Genomic DNA, 9,108 nt, shown 5'->3' with positions numbered 1-9,108 from the left:
TGGGCCGTTCAGAAATTGTCATGCTACCTAGCCGGCTCGAGGTTTATCATTGAGACGGATCACTGCCCTCTCCAATGGCTGCAGACCATATCTCCCAAAAATGGCCGCCTCCTGCGCTGGAGCCTCGCTTTGCAACAATATTCCTTTGAGGTGCGTTACAAAAAGGGGAGTCTCAACGGTAACGCCGATGGCTTAAGTCGAAGCCCCTAACTTGGGAATCCGCCTCAAAGTTGTTGGTTACTGATGTTTTCTTCCTGAGGCAGGATTTTTAACATATTGCTTTTGTTTAGTGTTTCAAAGTGATTATGTGCTTTCTAGTGCAATTTTCCAATTTGTGGACGCGTTCTGAGTGCTGCTTGACTACTGTAAGGAACTAGGCAGTAGTATAAAAGGGGAAAGAGCCTGGCAGAGCTTAGTGAGGGTTGCCTCGTGCTTGCTGACTGAGCGGTTGCGTTTCGGCGTAGTTCTAACGCTTGCTGGGAACGAGCACAAAAATGGCAACTCTCCCTAAGTGACTTTGCAGTGTCCTATGTGATCCTGAACCCGAGAACGAGGCCTTCTCTGTGCGCTGCGCTCAAGCAACGTCGAGGGACGATCGGTTTCGATTACGAGCATCATCGAGCGACATCCCTCTGGACAGCGGATGCAGTCCCCTGACCATCGGGATCTCCTTCTCCCGGCGGGGCGGTCTGTTACGTCTCGCCTTCGACGCGCGGTATAGCCGGCGCGGATGCAACGGACGCCGCGGCTTCGTTCATCGCGGCCGCAACGCCTCCCGCCAAGCGCGTCCAGGCAGGTTTCAGTGCCACGTGTCGTCGTGCGTGCGTGTGTGTGTGTGTGCATGTTTTGCCCACGCTTGTCAAAGCGCGGCAGCCGGGGAGAGGAGCTCCCCAACTGGGAGGCGAGGAGGTCTGACCGGCGCCGGCCTGGCGGACGCGCCCGTCACGCCTGAACATGTTCATGCGTCGCCGTCTTGTGCGACTCATCCCAAGCCGCTCCTTCTTGCCCTCGACTCCGAGGGTATATAAAGAGAGCTGCCCCGGACGCCAACGAGAGACTTCGATTTCTTCCTGCGAGTAACGTGGTCGCCCTGACCGGCTGCTCTTTTGCGATGCCAGAATAAACAAGTTGTTCTGTTGCCAGTCGACTCATCCTTTGCCGGGACCTTCGGATGTTTCCTGCTTTGCCCCAGGCCGCCAGGCCAACGCTACCCTTGGGGCTTGCAACCCTTTTGCAACACGGCCAATAAATTGCGCCAAAAATAAATGTACTTGTCTCAATGAAAAGTGATTCATAGGAAGAATTTGAACTTGTGCACTGCGGGAGTAGCTCATAAGTGTGATAGCGCGGCGCTGTGTTGCGACGTCATCGCAGTCTTGGAAGAACCATGATTCCGTGTAGCGTTATCACGCCTCTCAGGCCTATATATTCCTGCGTGCTGTTGAATAAGCGTTCGTCGTCCACGTCTGGCGGCGAGGCACTGCGGCCGCGCGCGGAGCTGGCTCGGCACTGCGGAAGCAGCCGGGACAGCCGGCATGTTCGTCTACTGAGCTGTACAAGGAGCACGACAGGGAACGGAGGCGTCGAGTGAAGTCCAGCGGGAGTGCTGACGGAGGGAAGTGACTACTACGGACGCAACGTGTGATGAGTACTGTCAAAATGCCTTCTTACGCGAAGATAGAGGAGTTTGATGCGAAAACTCTCAACTTCGAATCATACGTGGAACGTTTCCAACTTTTTGTCAGTACGAATGAAATCGCTCAGGGAAAAAAACTCTGTATTTTTGTCTGTTATTGGTGCAGAAGCTTATGAGGTCCTGCAAAATCTGACTGTTCCCAGAACGCCCGCCGAATGCTGTGGTGTATGCTGTGGTAAAGCGGTTGCTTCAAACCCATTACTGCCCGAAAAGCTCTGTGATTGCCGAACGTTGCAAGTTCAATCGCCGCGCACAACTAGAGCATGAAGGTGTGGAAGAGTTTATTGTTGAACTGAAGCACTTGGCCAGAAAGTGCGACTTTGGCACATTCTTGCAAGATGCGTTACGGGACAGATTGGTTGCAGGCTTGCGGAATGAGGAAAGCCAGCGCGCCTTGCTCGCTGCAGAGAACTTAACGTTTGAGGGGCGTGCAATATTGCATTGGATCGGGAGCTGGCGGCAAAAGACGCCGCTGTAATGGAAACAAGAGAAGGAAACTTATCGTTGCATTCGTTGCAGGCTAAGAGTAAGAATGGCGAAGTCTCCTGACCAAGTGTCAGTGAAAGCCTCTTGTGAAAGAAGTGGCAGGAAGCACGAATCGCAGAAGCGCTTGTGCAAAAATTTTAAGTGCCACAAATGTTTAAAAATCGGTCACTTGCAGAAAATGTGCCCTAAGGCAAAGCTCCTGAATACATTGGATGACACTGAGGACGAGGGAGAAGAGTTAGACGTGTACCATTTTAAAAACTTGACGCGACAAATTTACGAAGTAAATGTTCAAGTGGAAGGCAAGCCACTGAAAATGCAGATCGACACTGGCGCGGCTGTTTCAATTGTTCCTGAGAGTGTGTAAAATTCTGTCTTTCCGCAAGTGAAGTGTGCGCCCACGAGCATGTCATCGCGCCCGTGCACGGGAGAGCAGTTGTCTTTGAAAGGCCAGTGTGACGTATCAGTCGTCGGCGGCAAGCAGACGATGAATCTGCCCGTTTTCGTAACGCGCTATAACGGGAGGCGGCTGCCAGCACTGATAGGTCGCAACTGGCTTGAACGCCTTCAGTTAGAGTGGAAGCAGATCGGCCACATTTCGGGAGAGAGCTTCCTCGAAGCACTGTGTGAAAAATTTCCTTCGGCGTTCTCGGGCACGTTGGGGGAAGTACGTATAACTTCGAGGCGAGAATGGTGCTAAGACAGAACGCTGCTCCGCTTTTCAGTCGCGCATGGTCAGTTCTCTTCGTGCTGCGTGAAAGAGTAGAAAAAACAACCCGGCCGAACGGTAGCGACGGGCATGCTTCAGCAAGTTCCACACAGTGACTGGGCAACGCCAGTTGTAGTGGCGAAGTATGCGGATATGCGGAGATTATAAAGTAACGGTAAACCCAGTGTTGAAAACCGAACACTATCCGCTACACAGATCAGAGGACTTTTATTCAACACTAGCAGATGGAAAGATTTTGTTGTGTGCTCGACCTTTCTGCTGCATACCGCAGCAGAAAGTGCCGCTCGCTCCAGAAGCCACATCACTTTTGACCATTAACACTAGTTTGGGGATTTTTCAATTTCAACGCCTTCCGTACGGTGTGGCGAGCGCTCCAGCCATTTTCCAAGCCCTGATGGATGAAGTGTTGAAGGGCATTCCGAGAGTTGGCTGCTACATAGATGACGTCATTGTGGCAGGGCCGGACATGGATGACTGTCAAAAGACGCTCGAGCGCATCTTGCATAGATTGTGTGCCTACAACATCACACCGAATGTCGACAAGTGTCGTTTCTTCCAAGGCTCTGCGACTTATTTGGGTCACAAAGTGACTGCGGAGGGCATTTATCCTACTGATATTGTAGTAAAGGCAATTCTGGAAGCGCCGGTACTAAGTTCAGTTTACGAACTGAAGGCGTATCTGGGGATGTTGAATTTTTATCCAGAATTTTTGGATAACGTGTCCACAGTAGCACAGCCACTTTTACTAGCTTCTAAACAAAGATCAAGAGTGGAGAATGCAGCGACTCATTCCGACCTACCAAAAATCTGCTCACAAGCAGCAAAGTGTTAACCTTTTGTCGCAATAATTGGTAGCGCGTCCCCAATTTTCCGAAGGGGAACGCTATCGCGTGCAGGTTCGAACAAGAGAAGAGATCAAACAAAACAAAACGAAGCCGTATTTATAATTTAAAAGAAAAGGGGCCAATAAGAAAAACACACGTCAAGCAGAAAAACACACACTCAACACGCGCACAACACTATAGAGAAAAAAGGAAAGAGTTCACCAGGTACTGAGTGTCCCATAAGGGGGGTGCCCTGCAGACAGGGCGGACGCGGGTGGTTGTAGTGCGACGCGTCGCTGGCGATGCGCCGACAGAAGAGACGGAAGGGAGCCAGCTATCACTGCAAAAAAATTCCGTAACTTTTTGGCAGAATTGTCCTTAAGTAGGTTAGACATCTGCCGTCAGGAGAAAACGGACGAGTTATCCGTATCCTGTCCGTATTTTTTTTCTTTTCACAGTCTAGCAACGTTGATGCGAGGAGTAAAAGAGCGTAAAAGCATCTGCGACCACCCCACATCGAAGGTGACGCTTCTACCTCCCTTCCATTTATCCATGTGCACTGCAGCATTTGGCTATAACTTGGTTATAGCCATGAAAGAGGAAAAGTTTGGCTATAGTGTACTTCGCGTCGCCGATATGGAGCGCGTTGTTTGGCGTGCACGTCTCTTCGTTCCCCGCATCAAAGCAACGCAGTCTTTGTACTCACCTGGAACGACCTTCCTTCCTCGACGAGCAGCCCGGCGTGAGCCTGCTTCCTTTTGGAGCATTCTGTTCTTCGCGACAAGGTAAGGGTCAGTTTGCTAACGTTATTAAATGTGGTGTGCGGTGCTGCATCGCCTTCATGGCGCCGGTTCCCGCGTTGAGAGCCATAAACGTGTTCGCTTCGCGACCTGTTGCGCCAACCTTGCTATTTGCTCATGTAGTAAATGCACATCGAATCCATAAGAAGGTCGTCCATGACAGCGAGCCACGCACAACACCTCAGCGCGCGTCTCGTTTTACCCGCCGCTTTGTGTGCACTTCGCTCGACTTCGGATCTTAAGACGTAAAGCAGCAGTTGCCGTGTCGGCTGGTCGTCGCATGTCCGCGATCCACGTGAGACAGTTCAGGCAGCGGTGATCAGCACAGTCGATGGCCACCGTGAGACAATACAGTGTGGGGAGCTTAAGAAGAAATAAAAACAACGGTGCCCACGTCGCATCTTATGTAAACAGGCCTAACGCCAGATATAAGCACATAGCTCGGTTGCCTTCTCGTCACGGGATTGCAGCCTGGCGAAAAATTGCGGCGTCCTTCAGGAGTGGCCACGAACGCGAATGGAGTGAGCAAAAGCGAGATTCGGCATAGATACCGCACGGCCGTACATGGCACGGCACGTCCGCGGTGAATTCGAGACGGCTCTTGCGCTAAGTGAACTCGGGGGAAAAGGCTGGAGCCGACGAGGAGAGTAAGATGAATACAGCTTACAAGCGTCGAGTCAGGTCAGAAGAGAATTGTAGACGGCCCTGTAAAGACCTTTTTTGCACTCAGTTCTGTAATGCAGTCGTTTTTTTTTTGTTTTCCGCTAAAAAGTGTCTCTCAACTGTTCAAGAACCATTCCAAAGTAAAGATATCCCACAACATGCGACTACGCCGGTGTGCTCTGCATTGTCAGCGCACGGTGTTCTTCACATAAGTATCCTTCATAGCTATCTGTTGGACTTTTCAGCTTTTATTTATTAAAATTCGGTATACTTTTTTCGATGTATATTCTAGAACGCAAGTTTTTTTTTGCTGAATATTATTTTTCGATTAATGAAAACTGACTATTTTTGTTGATTTAATGCAGCAGTCCATTTTGATCAGAAGTCACTTCCACAGTTGAAGAGTCACTCCGTGACGTGGGACTCCTTCTAGCCCACTAGTAATTAAGGTGACGGTGGTAGTACTTGGAGTGGTGCTTATAGGAGGAATTGTTGTCGTCATTAAAAATGTAACAGTTTAAATGAGAGCTCACAGACGAAAACAGAAGTGGAAGTATACTTCTAAGAGATAGTTCGACACGTTGTCATTGGGTTGTGGCACTGGTTTGAACGAGTGTGATCTGCGTGTGGATGGCAGCAATGGGACTGCTGCTCAGCTGGAACATGATAGTTTTTTGTGACGGCCATGCACGGTTTTGTGTCACTGTCCAAGATGCAGTACAACAAATTACTGAACTGACTGATAGCTCTGAGGTGGTGAAAATAAACGAACATGACTTAGCTAGCAGGTGGCGAGGAAGTGGGGCTTCCCCGGTCCATAGATGGATGTAAGCAAGCGGAGCAATACATCGAATCGCACACCTAGAATGCTTATGTAACCTCCTTAGGCACTTTCGGCCTGTCTCCCTACAATTGCTTTTTTCAGGCGTCTGGCCAAAGTACAGTTCAAAGCAAGCAATAGATTTTTGCTGTGGAAGTTAAAGTGCTGTGTGCTCTACACTATAGGAAATGACTACTCGTCCTAATCTGCTAATTTTCTTTTATTCCCAAGCCTTTGTTTAGAACTCCTGGGGGCTGTAGCTTCGACTGTGATCCCAAGTTTCATTCTGAGGGGCTGATTGGGTGGCAAGTTGCTACCAGAAGCTTCAATCAGCACTTCTGTACAAAGCTGTCAAGGACATTTTTTGCGGTGATTCCAGCTCTTGTGGAACACACCAGCAATCCCAGTGTAACTCAAACTGCTTCATGTGAGTGTGACCATAATGTTTCATGATGCATATTCTTTCTGTGTAGATGTGTTTAGTGCTCATCACTTGTCAAATATGCCCTCTTGTAATCTTTGAAGTTAAAGTTTTCATTCATTGTCACACTAATTTGACCATTTCAAGTTTCAGAATAGCGTAGCGGCTGGTGCACCTTGCCCAGTCGGTTCATGTGGTGCTATGTTTAGTAAATATGGAAGCTTTAGAAGCTATCTCTCGAGGCGCCATAAGAGACCACGCCTTGACTCTGATAGCAGCCTTTACCAGTGTCCTGTCTCATCATGCGGGACTTTAGAACCTAACCGCTCCCAATTTCTCTGTCATGTGGCCAGCCACTTGAGCAACTCAGCTGAAGCAGTTGTGTGCCCTTTTACTGGGTGTGTTAGTGTGTTGAGAACAGCTGGTTCATTCAGAACGCATGTCTCGAGGTACCGCCAAAAGGGCAGAGGCATTTTAGAAAGCACTTAGTGCTCACCTGGAATTGGAGCCAGAGAACATGCCAGAAGCTGACCACAGTCGACAATCATCAGCCACTGATACAAATAGTGTATGTAGCTTCGGGGCCAGTGCTAGCTACCCCTCCAGTAGCAACCTCTTCACTACCAACCTTGCCCAGTTTCTGCTTAAGCTGGAGATGCAACATCATTTGCCAGCAAGCACAGTACAAACCATAGTTAAGGAGATTGATACATTGCATAGCTTGAGGAATCAGATTTCACTGGAGGGCCTGGTTGACGTTCCAGAAGACGTACTCGTGAAAATTGGATGAGTGTTTACAAAAGACGCGCTTCATAGTGGGATGTCTGCAACTCTGAGGTCATCATACTGCCGCCACGACTTTTATAAAGAAAACTTCATTTTTATTGAACCCGTGGAAGTGTCTCTAAGCCTCAGCAGGCAGAATAATGAGTCTATATATCACAATGTACCAGCTGAAGGCCTTATGAAACTCTCAACATCTCAGGTAAGCAGTGAGAAGAATACGGACGGCTTCTGAAGAATGTTTGGAAGATCACATTTTGTGTGAGCCTCTCAAAAACATGAAGGGTAAATCGATACGAATTTTGTTATATCAAAATGAATTTGAAATTGCAAACCCTCCAAGTTCTGCGAAGGCCGATTTTAAGCTGCTGGGTGTGTACCTGACACTTGGAAATGTGTCTTTGTACTGTAGGCCTCGTGTGAAAGCCACGGAGATGGTTTTGCTATGCCGCCAGTAGGATATCAAAGAATTTGGGTTGGCAAAGGTGCTGCAGCCATTGAGAGAGGACATCGTCAGTCTTGAGAAGTCAGGAGTGTTGATCAGTGGAGCCCATCATGATGTGCGGCTAGACTTTATAATGGGAGGACACCTTGGCAGTCATGGCGTTGGTGACTTTGCACGGAATTTTAGCACAAGCGCTTACTTTTGCAGGTTCTGCTTTGTTACTCGCTCTCATTTTGAGCAGGAACCTCTTGCTACTGGGGAAAAGCGAACGCCTCAGCATTATGATGAATGCGTCGAGCGCATTGCAGGAAGTTCCACAACTAATAGTGACGGTCGTATTGTTGAACAGTCTCCGTTCCATGCCGTTAAGTTTTTCCATGTGTGTAATTCTAGACTGCTGACATGCATTGCACATGACCTCTTTGAGGGGGTGGTTAAGCATGATGTTGCATTGTATATTCATTATTTTGTGAACAAGAAATGCTGGTTCACATTTGATTACCTGAAAAACAGGATATCAACAGTCAAATATACCAAACTTGACTTGCGCAATAAGCCTGCAAAAGTGCTCAGCCAGGGCTTTAAGCTTTCTGGGCATGCAATGCAAAATTGCACTCCACTTAAGCTGCTGCCTTTCTGCATTGGCACCAATGTGGCAGACAGATGATCTAGTTTATCACCTTGTGCTTACATTAATGCAAATAACTGATGTTCTTCTTGCACCGCAGATAACACCTGCCCAGGTTGCATACCTCAGAGTTCTAATTGAGGACTGCATTTTATCTCGAAGGTAAAATTCTAGCATGGGCCTTATCCTGCGTTTAACCCAATTAGTATGGAATTACTATACTAGCGTAAGTACTTTCTCTCCCAACCAATACAGCTACCGTAAGGACTTTCTGTCCAACCAATACAGTCTAATCTTATTTTCTTCTGTTTGTCATTGCTAGGAATTGACTTGTTTGACTTTTATTTAAAATATATGGTGGTTCAGGAGTTAGCAGAAAAGGAACAAGCACTGCATGGATTCAAAATTTTAAGTCTTTTAGCTGTGGCTCTTCATTTTCCAGGAAGCATATACAGCGCACAGTGCTTTGTTGTGAGAACCAAATCATTTTCTCAGAAGCAAGTGACTTCACTGAAGCAGCATGTACTGCCTTCATATTATACTACATAATGAATCAGGAGTATCCAGAGGGTGCTGCCATATCCCTCAAATTTGTACAACGGTGAGTGCCCCACAATAAAAGACTTTGGGACCAACTTCTTTTCCTAGTAATTCTGGCAATATAATGTTTACAGATCTTGCAGCCATTTAATAAGAAGCATTTTGTCTCCTAGTATATTTTTATGCGCTCACAAATGTATTCTGTGCACCGACCACTGACTAGCTTATTTTGGACTAGCTTATTTTGTTTTTTCTAAACCTTGCCTGGTGTA

Source organism: Amblyomma americanum, chromosome 3 (assembly GCF_052857255.1).
Source record: "Amblyomma americanum isolate KBUSLIRL-KWMA chromosome 3, ASM5285725v1, whole genome shotgun sequence".
NCBI lineage: Eukaryota > Metazoa > Arthropoda > Arachnida > Ixodida > Ixodidae > Amblyomma > Amblyomma americanum.
Note: the sequence above shows the minus strand (reverse complement) of the source record.